The sequence below is a fragment of the Urocitellus parryii genome, chromosome 9 (genome assembly GCF_045843805.1).
Source record: "Urocitellus parryii isolate mUroPar1 chromosome 9, mUroPar1.hap1, whole genome shotgun sequence".
Taxonomy (NCBI): domain Eukaryota; kingdom Metazoa; phylum Chordata; class Mammalia; order Rodentia; family Sciuridae; genus Urocitellus; species Urocitellus parryii.
This window is the reverse complement of record NC_135539.1, coordinates 90,244,133-90,264,488: the sequence shown is the minus strand read 5'-3', so window position 1 is coordinate 90,264,488 and position 20,356 is coordinate 90,244,133. Positions and strand designations below refer to the sequence as shown.

At 33.1% G+C, this 20,356-nt stretch overlaps 1 protein-coding gene across 4 annotated transcripts in view; it reads left to right on the top strand.

Moving 5' to 3' along the window:
• Akt3 (AKT serine/threonine kinase 3) overlaps positions 1–20,356 on the top strand; it is a 269,991-nt gene that overhangs the window by 115,958 nt on the left and 133,677 nt on the right. The window contains exon 1 of one of the 4 annotated variants that reach the window (XM_026390720.2): positions 6,821–6,835. The exons of 2 other annotated variants lie outside the window; for them this stretch is intronic. The gene's annotated coding sequence lies outside the window, so the exon portion shown is untranslated. Of the gene's footprint in view, positions 1–6,820; positions 6,836–11,680; positions 11,809–20,356 lie in introns of those variants that run through there. One more of the 4 variants, XM_026390719.2, reaches the window with a different exon arrangement.

Genomic DNA, 20,356 nt, shown 5'->3' with positions numbered 1-20,356 from the left:
AGAGATGAGGATGTTTCTTTGCTCCAGGTATAGGGAGGAACTCTCTACACTGAGCATCTTAAGACCTACTTCAAGGAAAAATCAGAGAATTCTTCCTAGGTTTTTATGACCTGCTTCAGGGGAGAAGGGTAAGGCTGTCCTTCCTACTTCTACTGTTTTCTCAAATGCCTCAGTGTTATTTTGGGGAAGTGTGTGCTGAACCCCATCATTAAGTCTAGTAGACATTTTTTAGTTCTTATTTTTTTCTGGATTTCCATCTGGCCTTCATTTATTCTTTTGATCACATTCTCCTTCTATGATGATCTCTTACATTATATAATATTCTGAAATTTCTCCTGATTTTTCTCTTTGTATAATGCATTATTTTGGTATTTAACAGAATTCTGGTTGAGGACACTTTGCATTTTGTACCTCTTCCTTGAGTGAGGTACATTCACTTGAATTAGGTGTTTAGCATTTCTGTTAAAACCTATATGCAACTTACTCCTACCCTTATATCTCTTTAGACCAGGCTACTTTCCTGAGCATTAGGTTTCTAAAGTCACTTGACTTTCAGACATCTCTAGATTAGATGCTTTTTGGACTTTACATGCCCTAAGCTAAACTCAAGATGATTTTGTCTGTTTCTTCCCTTGTATCCAATATGTCAGTTCTGTCTCTGCCTGAACACAAATTTGGATTCATTTCATCGTTATCTTTCCCTTCACATCTTTACCCAACTCCTGATTCCCTTTCTAGTTCTGCTGATTTGCTTATTTCTTGAACCTGTTATGTCTTTCCCTGTAATTCCCCTGGAATGAACCATCATTATCTCTGCTATGGATTCTTAACTAGATTCTCTGCCTCTAGTTGTACCACTCATATTCCTTCAGACATTACTTTACTATCATTTAAATCTATTTCCCTCCCCCCATCATCATACCAAAATTATCTTTCTGATATTACACCCTAACTATGCCATTCCCCTGTGAAAGCCTTACCTTGGATCTTCATTGTCCACTGGATAATATCCAGTTACCTTAATAAATCATACAAGGATCTCTCTGGCCTCTCCTTTCAATTCTTGCTTGCATGTCTCTTCTGTTCTACAATTGTGTTTTAGTAATACTGAATTGTTTATAATTCCCTATTTAACTTTTGCTGCTTTTCTACTGTTAGCCTTTGTTTATGTCTTCCCTCTGGTTGAAATTTTTTTCTGTCCTCCATTTGCCTGTATAATTTGCTTTCATTTAAGATTTAATTCAGATTTATATTCCTCTTCATGTTCTTTCTAAAGTATTCCTCTTGATCCTTCATCAAGCTGTTATCTTTTCTTGTACTACTTTCTTTCTTGGTTGTTTAGTTCATGTAGTTCATGTATATACCTCAGAGTTATTTTAGGGGAAACAACGTAGTCTTATTTATCTTATATACAGCTTCCAGTGCCTACATATAATGACTTACTAACTGCTTTTGAGTGAATATCTGAAAACATTTCATCCAATTTTTTTTTCTTTTTTTATATGAGAAAAATGAAGCCTTTGAAAAGTCAGTGATCTTTTTAAGGTTGCCTTACTACGTAATGGTAGTTAAACATCAAGATTAAAACTGATATTACTTCACTATCATTTAAATCTTATTTCCCTCCCCCATCCCCATACCATGACATTGTGTTAAGTCAACTTTCAGGTACTGTAACAAATAGAGATAACTTAAAAAGAGAAAAGATTTATCTTGACGTATAGTTTTTGGTTGTACCAATCCATGATTGGTTTACTCTGTTTTGCGGCCTTTGGTTAGGCAGTGCATCATGGTGGGAGCATGTGGCTGAGCAAAACTGCTTATCTCATGGCCAGGTGGCAAAAAAAGAGAAAGAACCAGAGTCCTACAATTCCCTTCAACATAACACCTTCTATGACCTAAAGGCTTCCTACTAGGCCCACCCATCACCTCTCAAGAGTGCCAAACTTAGGATCGAGCCTTTACCTTAACACATGGGACTTTGGAGGACATTTGAGATCCAAAGTATAACATGTTTTCTATAGATTTAAAGTAATGAGGTATCTTTTGGCATGCAGAATGAGAAATCTTCAAGTCCTGTAGAATGTGGGTAATAATATTTGATCTTTATCCTTCTTTGAATGAATCAAATATGAACTAGATTTAAAATGCCTTCTAAATTTAGTGCTATAGAGATGTAAGTTTTAAAAAGGCATTTTTCTAAGCAAAGTACATCTCTAAATAGACTTATGGTGTGATGGATTTCTGGTGATGGATGATTAAGATCATCTGTGCACAGGTTAACTCTCATCATTGAATAAAAAAATACTGTAAGATATACATATTGTCATAATACTTGTGTATTTGCCCATATGTCTTTGGGCCTTATCCTATTTCTGAAAGGTTTCTTTTTACTCTCTGGTGTAAGAGAAGAATGCCAGCCCTTGTCTCAATAAGCACCTCTAGAATTCTGCCTTACTCTGTACAGCATATACTGGCCTACCTTGAAAATATCTTTACTTCTCTGTAAACTTTCCTCAGTCCCTTCTGTAAAAAAATAGGTTAGTCTGCGTTTCTTAGGCCAATTTTAGAAATTAAGTGAAATGTTTATGCTTTACCTATTTCTCTCTCTGTCCTTGAAAAAAATGTAAGGAATTTATGGGGCTTAAACCTAACAAAAAGTGTCTTTATCTCTGAATAAATGTTGACGTATACAGAAAAATCAGTTCATTTTCATTAATGCTTTCATGGAAATACATGGGAAGAGGGAAAAAGCTTATGAGTTGATTCTTAGTCTTACTCAATACAGTGCCACCTAGAATAATAATCTTGTACATCTAGAAAAACCAAAAACTATATAAATATGTGGACTATGAGATGACATAATAATTTAATGTTAAATGTTTATCGATCCTTATATAATCGTATATAGCTTTTATATGCAGGGATGGATGATATTAGTACGGAACAAATAGCAATGGGAAGGGAAATGGGAGTAATTGCCTAAGTGAATTTTATTTAAAACAAATGCAGTAGAAGTTGAGAGAAGCAATATGTAAGGGTAACAGAGAGTGACTAAGTGAGAATTTGTTCATGAGATAAGGTTAACATGAGTCCTGAAGGGTAGGTTTTTAGAAGAGGGCATTGTCAGTAAATTTAACAACTTAAGCACACATAAGAAGAGAGATTTTAACTTGCTTATTTTGTGAATAGTGTAGGCAATATCCTAGATGGATAGAGAACTTATGTTGGAGAGGAATAAAAATTAAGATTAAATAGTATGTAATCAGATAGTGAAAGTTCTTGAAAAACATATTGATACTTTTAATGAAAACCATTAGGAACCATAAAATTTGGGTGCCCAAATCAGTATTTGATTTTAAAAAGTAGGGGACGACCTATCTAGTTATAGTTTGCAGTGGAAAGGATATATTAGTAGAAAAATAGGCCATGAGTCACTCATCAGATAAGTATTGTCCACTCCTGCTTCCTTTCCATACTATTACCTACTGAGCTCAGTTCAGCAGTTCTCTATGAATTGTTTTCTTGCTTTCAAATATTCTCCTCTCTGAATTAAAAAGTTATTTGCAAATACCATCTCCTTGCTCAGAAAAAAAAATCAGATATTCTCCATTTTTCACAAGGGAAGGCTGAATTGTAATTATTTTATATATTGTATATCCACATGATATATATCCAACACACTTGCCCAAAATCATAACTATATTTATATACTCTATATCTTTTCCTTTTTTCTTCTGTTACTCCTTAATGTTTTACACGTTATTTTTGAAGCTAATTGCTGTATTCTTTTAGGTTCAATAACATATGGAATTTCTAATCTTGTTTTTATTTTCCTTGATTTCTTAGGCCATTTTTATGTACTTGATCATTTGATGATTTGATGGTTTCTTATCCTTACTTGTGATCAAACTTTGAGGTAAATGGAAAGTTAAATCTAGCAAGGTATATCTTAGTGTAAGTACTAAATATTTAAATATTCATCATAAAGTGTCTTATTGTAAATTTAGTTAAATTTGTTCCCAGGCTTCATTATCATAAATGATGTTATGTTAATATATTGTTTGCAAAACTTAACCCATTAACCAAATTTAGAATTGAAAATGAAGAAAACCTTTCTAAAAATCACTTTAAAAGGAAGTCTTCCCCCCCCCCCTCCAGACTACAAGGTAACAATGCCTTACTGTCACTTGTTTCCTCCCTTTTGTTCAAATTGCACTCCAGTTTGACAAGAAAAAGTGTAACCCTATATTATTGGAAAATACTCTGGCAGTCATGTGTTTCAAATCTAGCTTTCAGGGGTAAGAAAGCAACCCAGTGCATCTCTGAAAGTTTATAAATATAAACTTATGTGTGTACTATTTGAGTTTCCCACTATATAGTTTCTCTAATTATTAACACCCTAAGTAACCTGCTCAGATTTCTGTTTGACAGCCAGTATCTTGAATCTCTCACCTTTGTTTCCTAATCTACTCCAAAATCATCAGTAGGCTTTATCTTCTGTATCTCATTTGTTAAAATATAAAGGAATATGGAGGTTTATGTAGAATCAAAGAGATCAGTCCACTTCTAGAAGGTGATGACTTGTATATACACATTTAAAACTTTTTCTATAGCATTTGTTTCAGTCTCTGGTATAGTGGAAGATCATTGGATTTGGGAGTTTGAAGACTTTAACTTGATTCTTTTTTAACTTCTTCAGTAGCTTTGTGACATTGGACAAATCACGTAAGTTTTTTGATCTTCATTCTTCTCATCTTTGAACAGCAGGGATAACAATAATGTATTTCTCACAGGTACAGTCAAGATTAAATGAGATGATATATGTGAAAATACTGTAAATTTGAAAGGTGCTACCCAAATTGAAGTATTAATATGAGAAGATGCTCAGTAATATTTGTTGAATTGGCAGTCATTCTTCTCTCTGTAGCTAAATTTCATTGGAGTGGAAAGGAAACTGCTTTGTTGAGTTTTCTTTAAATACCATTATAGATTTTAAGGAAAACCTTTACAGCAATCCCTTGCGGTTAAGGCCAGTTGCTATTGCTTGATTGGGCCAGTTGGGGAGGAAAGGGGGAGACTCCAGTTTTATTTAATGCCAGGGACTTGGATCCTAGGGGCTAATTCTTGTTATAACTAAACAATGTGAGATACATTCACCAAGTCTGCTTATACCTCCTTTTGGCAAAAACAAAACAAAACAAAACCACTGTGGCCAAAAGGGAGTTACCATTGGCTCTGCCTTAGGGCTTTGGATGAGGTCTAGAGGAACTGAGTGAGGACCATTTTCTTCAAACTCTCTAGCCTTTGGAAGACAAAGCTTTTGCAGGCTGAGGAGGGCCCATGTGGTTATCATTGTAGCTTTTAGTCAAAAGTTGTTTTGTTTTTTAATAAAGGCAATAAAATCTTTCTGGCTATTCTAAGATGATCTCTTGGTTATCCTTCATTGGAGGGATAATTAAAGTTAATATGGCTCTTAAGTTGCTACTTTTTTTGAAAGGTAGAGGGATTGTGGGAATTGTTTTTAGGGGAAGGCAGGCAAGGAATGATCAGTTTCAATAGCTTACATCAAGTGGTATCGGGACATAAAAGAGATGCAGTATAACCAATGTTCCGTCTTTTCCTTCTACGTTCCTTTCTTCCCCTTTCTTCGAATAACCTACTCCATACCTTTCCTCTCTGCTTGCCCCTCTCCCTCTGTCACTTAATTTTTCCTAAGGTCAGCATTCAACTGTCAGTTGTCCATAGTTGTTTATGTAAGGGAACACCCTATTCATAATTATTATCACTGAGTTATTTTTAAGTACATTTACTTCAGACTCCTTCCTTAATTTCCTTACCTAGTTCTTCCAGTTAACAATCTTACGTACTTACTCTGGTTTGACATTTCCTATCGTGTGTGTGTGTGTGTGTGTGTGTGTGTGTGTGTGTGTGTGTGGTGTGTGTGTGTGTGTGTGTGGTGTGTATGTGTGTCTGTGTATGATTTCAAGTTAACAACAATTTGAAAACATTATCTATATATTTAGGAAGTGTAAGTTCTGATGAATATTTAGAAAGTTTTTATTGAGGGTTATTATGTTCTCAACATTGTACCAGGTACTGAGGGAAAAAGAAGGAAATAAGGAAGGAAGCCAACCTTTCTTTGAGAGTTACTATGTACCAAGTCCTTTTACATATGTTATCTCTTTTAATCTTCACAACAACACTGTGAGGTAAGTATTTTGTTCCCCATTTTAAAGACATTCAGAGAGGCTGTGTGACATGCTTTTAAAGGTCACTTATCTGACAACTGGCAGAGCCAGAATTTAAACCCACGATTAAGATAATGTTGACTTCAAATTTCACTGATAAATAGTATAGCCCTTGGCTTTGAAGAATTTATAGTAGCAAAATCTGCCACAAACAATTAAAATTGATACTTAGACAAATTTTAAAGTTAAGTTTTAAAGTAAATTTTACTATTAAAATATGCAGTTAGAGTTTAGGAAAGGAAGTATTATTAAAGATTGGCTCATCAAGAAAACTTCTTTGGAAATTGAAATTCTCTGGAGAAATACTAAAATTTCCAAAGATAAGATAGATTCTAGGTAACTATAAGAACAGAATTAATTTGAAAAATTGTTTCAGAGAAACTTTGGCTGAATGTCTTCTTGTTGAATTAAATGGGTATGAAATCCTCAGGAGTGAATAAAAGCTCCAGATGATATTATTTTCCTGTCCATTTACAGAATGAAAAATAACAAAGGAGAAAGAAGGATAAACAATAGAAATAAATATGACACAAGAAATATTTAATGGAATGCATCAATCATAACAGACACTTTGTTTTCCCAAGGTCAGAGTTAGGCTCTAGAAGACTTTATAGTTTACTTGGTGTTTTATGTGCAGTTTCTAAGTGCTATTGCTGTTCATTTTCTAGTAGAATATAAAATATATTTATTGACACAAGTAAATACTTTATTTTAAAATCCTACCTTAATGGCAGTTTTCTTCTTTTTAGCTTAAAGTTTTAAATGGTAGCTTTTAAATTGGAAAAGTCTTCACTATTTCTCTCTGCTAATACTAATTCCTTTTCTGTAGGAGTGGCAGGGTGGTGTGGGTGGGGAATGGTTTGATGATCACGAACGGCAACCTGTGTGACAAGGTGGTTGTGGTGGATTTACTGTAGAATTTTTCTTGCATTATATTACTTATTTAATGCAAATAATAGATCTGAATTAAATTATTTATTTAATGCAAATAGTATATCTGATTTCCAGCTAAAAATTTTCAGGCATAATACTACTCAACACCAGGCAGCATTTTGATACTGAGTTAAGGATCCTTGTATTGTTTTTATTTTATCACTAATCCCAGCATTTTCCTCCATGATACCCTTTCATATATGAAGGGTAAAAATAATTCTTTTTTTCTTGCCTTTCTGACAGTACTTATGATCGGTTAAATTTGTAATTTTTGGTTAAGTGTAGATACCTACTTGACTTATTTGTTAAATGTTTATTTTCAATGTATTGTTTTTGTAACATAAGATTTTTAGTTTCTATAGAGGATTGTGTGTAGTTTTTGAAATTGTAATTAGAATCATGATTATATACCCATTAAATTCAGTGTTTTAATCCCATCTAAATACATAGGGAATTCAGAGGGATTTGTGGAAGTAAGGGAAGAGAAATAATATATTTTTTGAAGCCTATTATGTACCAGGTACTTTTCTTCTCTAATCACATTTGACATCATAAGAACAACCTGAAATAAATATTTATAATTTTATTTTGAAAATGAATAATAAAACAAACCTAGAAATATTAAAACTCTTTCCCAGAGTCTAAAAGCAAGCAAATGGCAGAATGATGATTTGAACTATGGCCTGGCATTGAATGCATTTGATCATCTCTGGGGTTCAGAGATAACAATTCTCTTTTCATCATCCATTGAAGCTTAGTGGTATGCCAAGTATTATACACAGTGGGTTAATAGTGGACTCTTGCCTCTGTTACTAATTGCCTTTATTTTGTTTGTAATGAGATTCGTGCTAGAACAGAAAGACAAATATAGGTCAATATGATGGATGATTATTTGGTAGAAATTCATTATATAATTTTAATCTGAACATTCAGTCATTCTGAGACTCAGAATTTTCTCATATGTAAAGTAAAGGAATTTCACTGAAGGATCTCAGAGGTCCTTCTAAAATCCAGTGATTTGTCTGTCAGAAGCAGATAATAATTTCTTAAATTGGCTAGTCCATTGAGCAGTAATTATAATAAATTACCATTTGTTGAGCATCTATGTGCCATATTATACACATACATTAATTCTTTTTAACATTCTTTCAAAATAATCTTTTTTGTATTTTATACCTAGAGAAACTTGGCTCATGGAATTTCCCAGGAGTAATGCATGTCTTCAGTGGTGGAACTAGGGGCTAGACCACAGATTTCACGTTTCAAGGCTAATGCTTTTTCCATTTTACCACCTATCAATAGCATCTCTGACCACCTTAGGGCCTTGGGGCAAGATGTTTTCTACTGTGGGCAATGCAGAAGGTATGGACATTCCATGCCTCTAGACTTGTTTGTATGTTAGTATCATGAATCAAATCTTGTCATTCTCAATTAGTATATGAAGATGTATTTCAGAACTTTTGGCTACTTTCATTTGAGCAAACTAAGTCTTAATGCAGAGGAATCACTAGATGTGAAGTTTATAGCATTGCTCTTCTAATTATGTAAGAGGAGTCATAGGGCAAACAACAGTCTTCAAAGACAGGATGATTTGAATATTTGTGGTGAATTATATAATCATTGCTTTGTGTGTGTGTGTGTGTGTGTGTGTGTGTGTGTGTGTGGTTGTGTGGGGGAAGGGTAATTAGAGTTTGATTCCAGAGATGCTATTCCACCACTGAGCTATTTCCCCAGCTTTTTTTTTCTTGTCTCCATAAGTTGCCTAGGCTGGCCTTGAATTTAAGATACTCTTGCCTTAGCCTCCTGAGTTGCTGGGATTACAGGTGTGTATCACTACATTCATTTTAAACAAATTAGACTTTAGGGACACATATCTATCTTTCTTTCTCTCTCTCTCTCTCTCTCTCTCTCTCTCTCTCTCTCTCTCTCTTTCTCTGAGTTGTTAATTATAAATCACTTCCTTTTCTGGTCCTCCTTTCTTTATGTTAATTTTAGAGCATTTATTATATCTTGAGTAAAGTTAAATTAGGCGTAAGGCCAGAGAGGAAGAAGGATCTTTAACCTTGGAATTTAGAAAAGATATAGAGGAATTCTTTTGGATTTGAAATAATACATAATCAAGCAGATGCTAATGAAAAAATGAAATGCAGGAGAAGATAACAGATACTAGGATGCCTGTTTGGAAGTTTTATAGAGGAGAGTACATTGCCCCTTTATTACAATAATGTTTCTGCGCTATAATAAGGTCTTTCATTGCAAGTTCAGCCTTTTTCATTCACTTGTTTTGTGTTCTGCTTCCTCTGTTACTAATTGTCAGCACAATAGTCTTCCAACTATGAAGTCTCAGTGTCCTTTTGGACCAATTTGTCATTGTTTTTCTCCCTCACCCCCCAACCCATCCACTCGGAATTTATTACTATGGTTGCAGTTTTAGACATTTTTTTACATTTTAAAATGGTAATGCTTTTGAAACATGCCAGAATAGTTCATGTTAATTGAATCATCCAACCAGCAACAGTTATTGCTTCCAAAAGCATACTGAAAAAGTTTCTATTTCTACAGGGCATTCTTATAAGATAATTTAAAATAAACATATTATTTTCTTTATAGCATTACTTTCATAATAATTGTTTCCTTTGAACTTAGCAGTAGTCCTATGGAAATAGAATATTAAAATATTTGTTAAGCTGTTCTATTTATAGATTTACTGTTTACCTCTCATAATTCTTTGAAATTTCTGTTATTTTAGAAAGTTATCTATTTTTTCCTATTAATGGCTCTTTATTCTTAAGATATGACTAAGGAATAAAAAAGTTGACTTAGAGTGACAGGGCTTAATAAGTTCTGATATTAGATTCCAGGCAACTCTGGACCATATTAATGCATGCAAGGTTTTTAGTATTTTGACCAATAAATATTTCAAATGTTCTCTGAGCCCTTGTTCAGCTTATCTCATGACAGAAGACATTTTCCAAATGTAATTTCTAAAAAGAAATCCTGGAACAGTATTGTTTATTTACAGTTTATCTATCACTTAAACTTTTTCTATCTTATAATCATTGGTGGTTTAAAATGTCATATTCTCAAGGTTGGTGGCAATTATTTTTAGTGCATGAATACTAAGTAACAAGTTTGGTCAATTTTCTCTGGGAAAAACATACATCAAGTACTCTATAGTCACCTGTTTCTAACAATTTATTTGTCTAAAACCAGCAAGAAAAATATATAAAGCTTCTTATAGAAATAAAAATCTACTTCCCCTGTTAAAAGCAGCCAGCATGCCCAATAGAGTACGTGTTATGAAAAGAAGAGCCAAAAGTGTAGACCTAGAAAACCTGGATTTTAAATACAAGTTGTACCTCTTTAATTGCTTGATGACTTTGAATAAGTGACTTAAAAATCAAATAGCTTTATTTCTTTGATTTATGAACTAGAAATAAAAAAATACTTTAGAATATTATTGAGATGATTAAGTGAGAAATAATGTATATAAACCTTAATGTAGTAAAATAGCTCATATATGCTAAAATAATTGCTTATTGGTTGACTATTTTAAAAATAATTTTTGTGAAGTGTGTAATGTAAACTTTCCTTATTGACCTGAACTGCCAAAAATTTAAGGTTTCTTTTCCTGTTCTTCTACAGGTGACTGAGTGAGCCGATTCTAATGGGTCTCTTCATTTAGCATGCTGTGTCTCAGTTAAACCAATTTTAAAATAAAGTGTTTTCTTCTTCTTCTGTTTCTTCTTCTTCTCCTCCTCCCCTCCCCCTCCTCTTCCCTCCCCCTCCTCCTCTCTTCTTCTCCCTCCTTCTCCTCCTTTTTCTTCTTCTTCTCCTTTTTCTAATAAAGACTTAGATATTTCTTTATAGCTGTGACTGAAACCTTTTAAAATCAGGCTACTTTATTTGGAATTAGAATTCCTGGAATGAAAAGAAAAATATTTATACTGTTTCCTTAATGTTTCAAACAGTAAGAGAGTATTTTCCAGAAAGATCAGAATCAAGTTATGACAGGTCATCTTTATTTATGACTTTAGTGAAAGTATTTGGTTGTATGTAATCTTCCAAAACTCATTATTTATTTTGACAGTTTTTTATAAGTGGGCTTTTGACTTTATAGTTTTCTCCAAAGGGATGATTTTTTTTTTTAATTTGTGAATATAATGTTCTACTACTTTCCCTGGGAAGTAAAGGTATTCTTAACTTTAGAGCTATTGTTTTGAAACCAAGAATGTGATTAGGGCTTCAATATTTTTTATCAAATTATGTTATTAGAACTTATTTAAACATATATACACACATAAGCTTAATGCATGTATTTTTCTTCTAGAATATTTATTACTAATGTTTTTCAAGGTAGTCAAAATGGAACATTTAGGTATTGAAGAAATATATAAGATTTGGGGTGAAAAGATCATGAGGTAAATTTTTTTTTCTAAAAGAGAGCAAACATTAAAATATTAAAGTTATTTTATGAGAAAAAAGACAGTTAGATGTGATAAATTATATTGTGTTTGAAGTACTTCCTAGTTTGAAAATTTTATTTTTAGATTCAGTCTATCTGTATACTTACATTGTGATGAATAAAAGAAGCATTCCACATTCCCTGAAGTTTACAAAACAGGTAAGGAAGCTTCACATGAATCAAATCAAAACATGATAAAATGCAAACATATGGGATATAAATTTTAAGTACAGTCAATTTTCACAGGTAGGGTATCTGGTCTGGAATAATTAGAGAAGATCTTGGATGACTAGTATCTAAGTAAAAAGAATGGGTAGTGTTTCTAAATCCCAAATTTAAGAAAAATAGGAAATGGTTAGGGTTTAGTAAAGAGATATTTAGCCATAGAAAGTACTCATAGTTTTTAGTGATAAGGAATAAAATTTCAAACTTTTTTTTTAAGAAAGGTACTTAATTATGAATAGTTTAAAAGTCCAGCTAAGGAATTTGAATTCTGTCGAATGTAATTATGAATAGTTTTGAAAGTCAGGCTAAGGAATTTGAATTCTGTCCTGAAAATAGTAGAATGTTTTTGAGGAGGAGAATGATATATGGAATAAGAATCTGAGTAAGACTCATCTGGCTGGTAGTACATAGGACAACTTGGAGAGGCAGAAGGCTGGAGAAGGGGACCATCTGGGAGGCCATTTCAGTGATCCAAATTTTGGTTATAAGTTCCCGGGTTGGGTGTCAGCACTGAAATGAAGGGATGGTTGTAAGAGAAATGAAGGAACTGTTAACATGAATATTGATGGCTTGGCCATGTGGGTTGAAAGAGATGAATCAAACAGGAGATTTTTTTGAATGATTAGGAAAATGATACAGAAATTAAATGAATAGAAAATCTATAGTGTCTAAGTAATTTCAGCTTGGAAGATTTAAAAAGAAACATACACACACACACACACACACACACACACACACACACTTTCTGCTAGGTTGAGAATAAGATAATAATAGGACCTCCAAGGAGAGACACCAGTTTTGCCACATGGGGATGGAGCTTAATCAGATGGGCTTCAAAAGCCATAAGAGACCCTTCCAATATCAAATCCAAAGTCCTTAACAACTTATTGAAGATCTTTCTTTTTTACGTCTCCTCTTTACCCCTCTTGGTTTACAGATCTTAGTTGGGGCTGGAGGTATATCTCAGTGGTATATTCAAAACTCTGGATTAGATTCACCCCCCCCCCCAAAAAAAAAAAGTAGAAGAAAATCTTGGTTTTATTTGCTAGAATTAGGCAGCAGTTCATTCCATAAAATAAGTGTTTCTTCACTGAGGATTTTTCTACCTGTTACAGATCAGTTAATCCATATCAGTGTGTTAATCTGCTGATTAGGTTAAGAGTCTCATAATCATTTCACGTCTGAAAATTCTTGCATTGTTTAACATGTAAGCTTTTGTCGGGGAATACCTTCAATCTAAATCATAACATAGTCAGAACTTAGCTTCAGCATTATCTAATATGAATCAAATTCAGATTTATCATTTGCTGTCCAGTGAATTTTTATACCACCATTAAATATGATTATGAAAATCTATATTTATTGAAATGCAAAATATCCACAACATGTAATATAGTCAGTTATGGTCATTTTTAAAAAGTACTTTGAAAAGATCTAAAGAATATGCATTAAAACATTAACAGTGGTTATATTTGGTAGGATTATGGTTAATAGTTTTTGCCTTATTTATGAATTTTTTTATATTAAGCATGGATGATTTGTATAATGGAGTAAGTAAGGAAATAAGTTCAAAAAATAATTTGTCTATAAAACAATGTAAATTTATTAGTGTTACAAACATGTACTTAAAATGGTTGAAGTGTTAAATTGTGTATATATGTTATATATATTTGTTATATGTAGTTTACCATACTTTATAAAAGGCCCATGACAATAATATTGCAAAAAAAATTTAAAAATGAAACCAATATGTTTAATTCCATATTTTAAGTCCATTAAATGTTTGTCTGCCTTTTAAAATTCTCTCAGCTAATGCTTCATGTCAGTTTTGCATTTTAATTTTTATTCCAAAATGACTACAGTGTGATTTTACTTGAAATTTCACCTCACCGAGGATATTCCTAGAGAAATTATTTTACTCTTAAGATTGTGTTTGTTTCATGAGAAGCAGAATTTGGTGGGCAGGCATATAGGAAAATAGTGCTTTAGTTAGCTTTCACATTGCTGTGACCAAAATACTTGACAAGTACAACTTAAAGGAGGAAAAGTTTATTTACAGCTCACTGGTTTATTTACAGCTCCAAGGTTTCAGTTCAGACAGGTGAGGCAGCATATCTTGGGAAGGACTTGGCTAAGGGAAGTTGCTCTTGTCATGATGAGGGAGGGAGAGGGAAAGGCCCCAGGAAAGATGCACCTCAGTGACCCACCTCTCCAGCCTTATCCCTGTGTAAACAGTTACCGCCCATTCAGTCCATTTAAGCTAGGATGGTCCAATTAGGTCATAGCTCTCATAATCATTTTACCTATGAATATTCCTACATTATCAGGAGCTTTTGGGGGATACCTCACATCTAAACCATAACAAATATGAATGAGTAAAATGCTGGCTCTAAAAATGTGATTTTGGCAAATAGTGGTATCTGTGGTGACCATATTCATCAAAGAAAAATGTGTTGTTTTATTAATGTGTCATAATTTCTTTTTTTTTCAAATTCAATTTAAATCCACAAATATTATCCCATGTATATACAAAAGTAGTAAGGTTTATTATAAAATTTTAGAATTTAGAATATGGATCATAAGTGAAAAACATCTTATCATATAAAATATAGTATTAGAAACCTGATTCCACCTTCTTATTTATTGAATTCCTTCTATTATAAAATATAGGAACTTACTTGTTTTTTTTTTTTTTCCTGTTTCCTCATGTGGAAAAAAAAATACATTGTCTCAGGGTAATAGATTCAGACAAAAATAACTAAAAATGTTGAGCTGGATTCATACAGTCAGTTTTAGGAATCAGTTTTCCGTCAGTAGTAATTGATCAGTTTTATTGGTGTTAACGTAATTAGTATTGCAGAGTGTATGACCCAGCAGTGAAAGACCCCAGAGGCTCTGCTGCCTTTTATTTTGCTGTCCTGACTATCTTGCTTCCCTTCAACAACTTGTTCTGAACCAACTCTTTCTATATCCCTAACTAGGTCCTAACTGGAGAAGTAGGAATGCCATGGAACAGAATCCTGATAGAGGATAATCCACCTTCAGTGGTCAGATCCAAAAACAAGCATACTAGGTGCATACTAGGTGCTCTCATTTCCCTTAAACTTTGTTACCAGGTGACAATTATTCTGGGTTTTCTCACTGTGGGGAAAAGGCGTCAGAGATAGGAGAATGGCCATGTTAAGAAATGGTATGGGGAAGAGGTAGAATAGGGACCAAACTGTCCCATTTCACAAAAGATTACTGATTTTATTTATTTATTTAGCCATAATGGGGATCAAACCTGACACTTTGTGCATGTTAGACAAGCACTCTACCTCTGAGCTACATCTTTAGCCCAAGTATTATTGATTTTTTAAAATTAATTTATTTATTTCAATTAGGTATATATGACAGCAGAATTCATTTTGATTCATTGGACACAATTACAGCACAACTTTACATTTGTATGATTGTACCCAATATAGTGTCACACATGTGCAGTCATACGTGTACCTAGGGTAATGATGTCTAACTCATTCCACATCTTTCCTGCCCCCATGCACCCTCTCTACCCTCCCTCCTCTTTGCCCAAAGTTCCTCCATTTTTCCCATGCCTCCCCCTCCCCCTTATGGATCAGCATCCACTTATCAAAGAGGACATTCCACCTTTGGTTTTTTGGGATTGACTTACTTCGCTTAGCATGATATTCTCCAGCTCCATCCATTTACCTGCAAATGCCATAATTTTATTCTCTTTTAATACTGAGTAATATTTCATTGTGTATATATACCCCAGTTTCTTTATCCATTTATCTATTAAAGGGCATCTAGGTTACTTCCACAATTTAGCTATTGTGAATTGAGCTACTATGAAAATTGATGTGGCTACATTACTGTAGAAGTAAAAGACCTCTACAATGAAAATTACAGAACTCTAAAGAAAAAGTTGAAGAAGACCTTAGAAAATGGAAAGATTTCCCATGCTTTTGGATAGGCAAAATTAATATTGTCAAAATGGCCATACCACCCAAACCACTATACAGATTTAATGTAATTCCAATTAAAATCCTAACATCATTCCTTATAGAATAGAAAAAGCAATCATGAAATTCATTTGGATTATTGATTTTTAAAGGCACTTTTCCTAGCATTATAGTCTTTTCATATTTGGATTTAGATAGACCTAGGATAAAGCCTATATAGTTTCTAATAAGTTGCTTGTTTCAAACAAGTTATTTAGCAGATTTTAGTCTTTTAAATTTGCTCATTTATAGAATGAGGATAACAACACTTTTTAGGTTTGTCCTTTGGGATGAATGATCAATGTGTAGGAACTACTTAGTGGGTGCAGTGCCTTGAACATAGTAATTACTCACCTGATCTCCTGCTGGAATTACTTTCTACCAGGGCATTCACCTTACCTAAGGCACCTTGTGCAGCCACCATCTCTTTTTGTCTCTAGATAGTGAAAATATAAAACAGAATAAGGAGAAAATGTTTTTGTCTCCATTAATGAATATCCGGTGTTATTTTGATTTATGGTCATTATAACTGACTGTGGGGATTATTTTATAATGTAATGGACTACTATTATACCTTTTTTTACATTGAATATTGGGAGAATTTATTTTTGAAGAATAAAATTCGTATTATAAAGATTAAACGTTGAAATCTAAACAAATAATCTCCAGAACTTTGTTTTGGGTGTGTCTGTTTTTCTGGTATATTGCAGTCCTGTTAATTGACTTTCAAGTTTGCAGAGTAATTTTAGCTTTGAATAAACTTTTGTCATCTGTGATTCAGAATGGCATAAAGTAAGCAGAGCATTTGAAATTCAGCTTGATTTTCAAGTTTCTCAGGAGAGCAACTTGTATAACTAGTATAACTGTTAAAGTACCACTGTAACAAATAACCAAAAATATCACATTGATAGAATAAAAATTAATTATTTTGCATTTTATGTAAGAATACTTTACTGATGTGTATTAAATGAGTCCAGAATTCACAAGCATTTGATTAATAACATTAAGAATCTCTATCCAAAGCTTCCAACTTCTAAGTTTTAAAGTGGTCTGGTTTGATTTGGATTCTTTATATAACCAAAAGAAAAATGTTCTTCTAATGAGTATTGTCTAATGCTCTTTAAGAATCTCTTTAATACCCTTTAAGAATAGAAATATTTCCCAGCGGCTCAGGAGGCGGACAGTGGCAGGAGGATCGAAAGTTCAAAGCCAGCCTCAACAATTTAGCCAGGTGCTAAGCAATTCAATGAGACCCTGTCTCTAATAAAATACAATAAATAGGGCTAGGGATGTGGCTCAGTGCTCAACTGTCCCTGAGTTCAATCCCTGGTACCCCCCCCCAAAACAAACAAAACAAAAAGAATAGAAATATTCAGATCAGCAACCAACATGATTTAAAAACTTGGAACTTTTTTTAGTATCCTTTGTTTTTCATTTTTACAGAGCTAGAAAATGTTTTCATAATTCTTATTATGGCTTATAAACAAAATCCCAACTTTTTTCTATATGCTAGGTCATTTGTTGGTATCTTTTTTTTCATTTTACAGAGCTAGAAAATATTTTCATAATTCTTATTATGGCTTATAAACAAAATCCCAACCTTTTTCTATATACTTTTTCTATATACTGGGTCATTTGTTTTAGCATGGTAATTTAAAATTTCAACTATGTTGTATTCAGCTTCACAGATTACTCTTGTTTATGTACAGCAACACACCCTAGGATACTGTGATAGAATATTCTCTTCTATTGGTAGGACCCAGCTATCAGTGGGAATATCTTGGTAGCCACTTCTCTTTTCTGTAGTCTCAACCTAATGAGCATTATTTAGAAATTCAGTTTTCTTGCAGAGTATTTTATACTAAGACCTATAAAATATAGATTTATTTCTATTATGCTATTTGTAATTACACATAATATTTTTGTTAGTCTGGAGACCTTATAAGGACCTGATTAAAACCTTCATGGTATTAATAAAATACCACTTTTTAATGACATGAGTAGAATGATTAATAATAGAATATGATGTGTTAGTTGGTAGTTTCTTCCTCAGTTTTATATTCCCAAATTCTTATATAATGTTTGGTCCAGGAATAGTATTTCATATATTGTTGAGTCTACAAATACTTAGCAAATTTAGTTAAAACATTTGAATTGTGCATTAATGCCTTGGTCATCATGTTATTTATTTTAATATTTTTTCCAAACCACCCCATACATAAATACATACAAATATTTTATTCTTTTCTAGACAGTGTATTTCTGTGGTCTGTTGAGAATGATAATTAAAATAAATTACCATTGTTTGTAGCAGCTTTAAAATAAGAATAATTGAGACTCACCTGAAACCTGATAGTATTTTAAACAGCTTTTTAAATTCTAATATTGAGAAGTTTTTTAAATTATATCACTTAAACCTCATTTAGGTGTGGTGCTGAAAATAGACTTCCTTTTAAGTTTTTCTTTATTTCCTGATAGTGCTTTTAAAGATGAGAATTTATAGACGTAAAGTACTTTGACTAGGAAAGCACAGTTGATAGTGTATGATAAGACCAGTGGTACAAAATAGAAGATACAGAGGTAGACTCACATAAATACTGTTATCTCATACTAGACAAAGGCACCATAAACATACATTGGAGAAAAGATAGCCTTTTTAACAAATGGTGCTGGGAAAACTGGAAATCCATATGCAGCAAAATGATGTTAAATCTCTCACCTTGCACAAAACTCAAAGTGGATCAAGGACCTGTGCCTAATAGAAGAAAAAGTAGGTCCATATCTTCATAATGTCAGATTAGGACCTAACTTAACAAAACTACTTAAAGCATAAGAAATAAAATGAAGAATCAATACATGCGATAGATTCAAACTAAAAAGCTTCTCAGCAAAAGAAAAAATAATGCGAAGAGAGAGCTTACAGAATGGGAGAAAATCTTTACCACATGCACATCATACAGAACACAATCTTCAGGATATGTAAAGCACTCAAAAAACTTAACACCAAAAATAAATAAATAAATAGCCAACCCCATCAATAAGTAGAATTTTAATTTCAAAGTCTGTTTTCTTAATTACTTCTAAATCATGACAATGGGAACGTTAAATAAAATGGATGAACCTGAGCTTGGATGTTCTTTCCTTTTCTGCTCTGTTCCACAGTGCTCTCTCTAGTATTTCTTTCACATCTGCCCCTAAAAGTTTTGTCTTTTGTTTGCATTGAAAGCTGGTCAGTCAGCTAGGCACTGTGGCGCACACCTGTAATTCCAGCCATTTGGGAGACTGAAGCAGGAGAATCACAAATTTGAGTCCAGCTTCATCAACTTAGTAAGACCCTGTCTTGAAATTAAAATAATAATAAAGGAGTAGGAATGTTAGCTCAGGGGTAAAGGACCCCCGGGTTTAATCCCAGTACAAAAACAAAAACAAAGTCAGTCGATCAATAGTTATTAACTATGTACCTTTATGTAGTGTCCCAGTCTTAGGTACTGTAGGAAGAACTATACAACTAAGTCCTAACTTTTAAGTAATTTGATTAAAAGATCAAAATAACGTATATACAAGACAATATAGTGAACTACCAGCTGGAAATTTAATAAGATTTCTTTAAAAAGGGGGAAATGAGAAGTAATAATGGATTTCAAAGAGAGAAAGTCTGCTGGGCAGAGTGGGTCGTAGGAATTTTGGTGGCTCCTTATTGGTATAAATGGGTATAGTATCCAGTATTTTAAAAATTTGATATTTCAAACACCACAAACTGACCTACTGTATTTGGTATTTTTAAACTTTCATAATTCAAAAAATGTGTAACTTTGTTGTACAAGGTTTAATTATGATAGAGTGGATTTTTATAATCTATTAATTGCATTACCTTTTCCTTATACACATCAAAGTTCTCCTTTCCTTCCAAACTCATTTTAAATTCCTTGGTTGATTATCTTAATCACTCCCTTGTCTTGCTGCTTCTACTCTTTTCCATTTTTTTGTTGTTGTTTTGTCAAACTTTACTGGTTAAAACAGTCTGCTTAAATTCTGTTCTCAGTGTTCCCCACCCGCACCCATGTAGTTAAGTATATTTAGGGAATAATAAACAACTATGATCTTTGGTAGTACTTTAAATTCTTGAACATTAAGTCCAAGTTGCCCCTTAATGTTCCTCATCTGTTTGCTCTTCCATTTTCCTAGAATGCTATTTCATATTTTCTTTTTTCTCAAAGCCCCAAAGTGTCCTCTTTCAGTTCTGTTCTTAGTAGATGACTTTGTGTCCTAATTCACTGAAAAAATTGAAGCAAGGAGAAAATAATTTTTACCAGCTCCCACTTGCATCTATATCCTTAACTTCATTTGGGTCCTTTTATTCTATCTGCTCTCCTGCTCCATCACTAATCTATCTGTACTTCTGACTAGAGCATCCTTTCTACTTGTCCAGTAACTTCTATTTCTCCCTGTTTATATAAGAAAATTGCCCCCAAAATTCT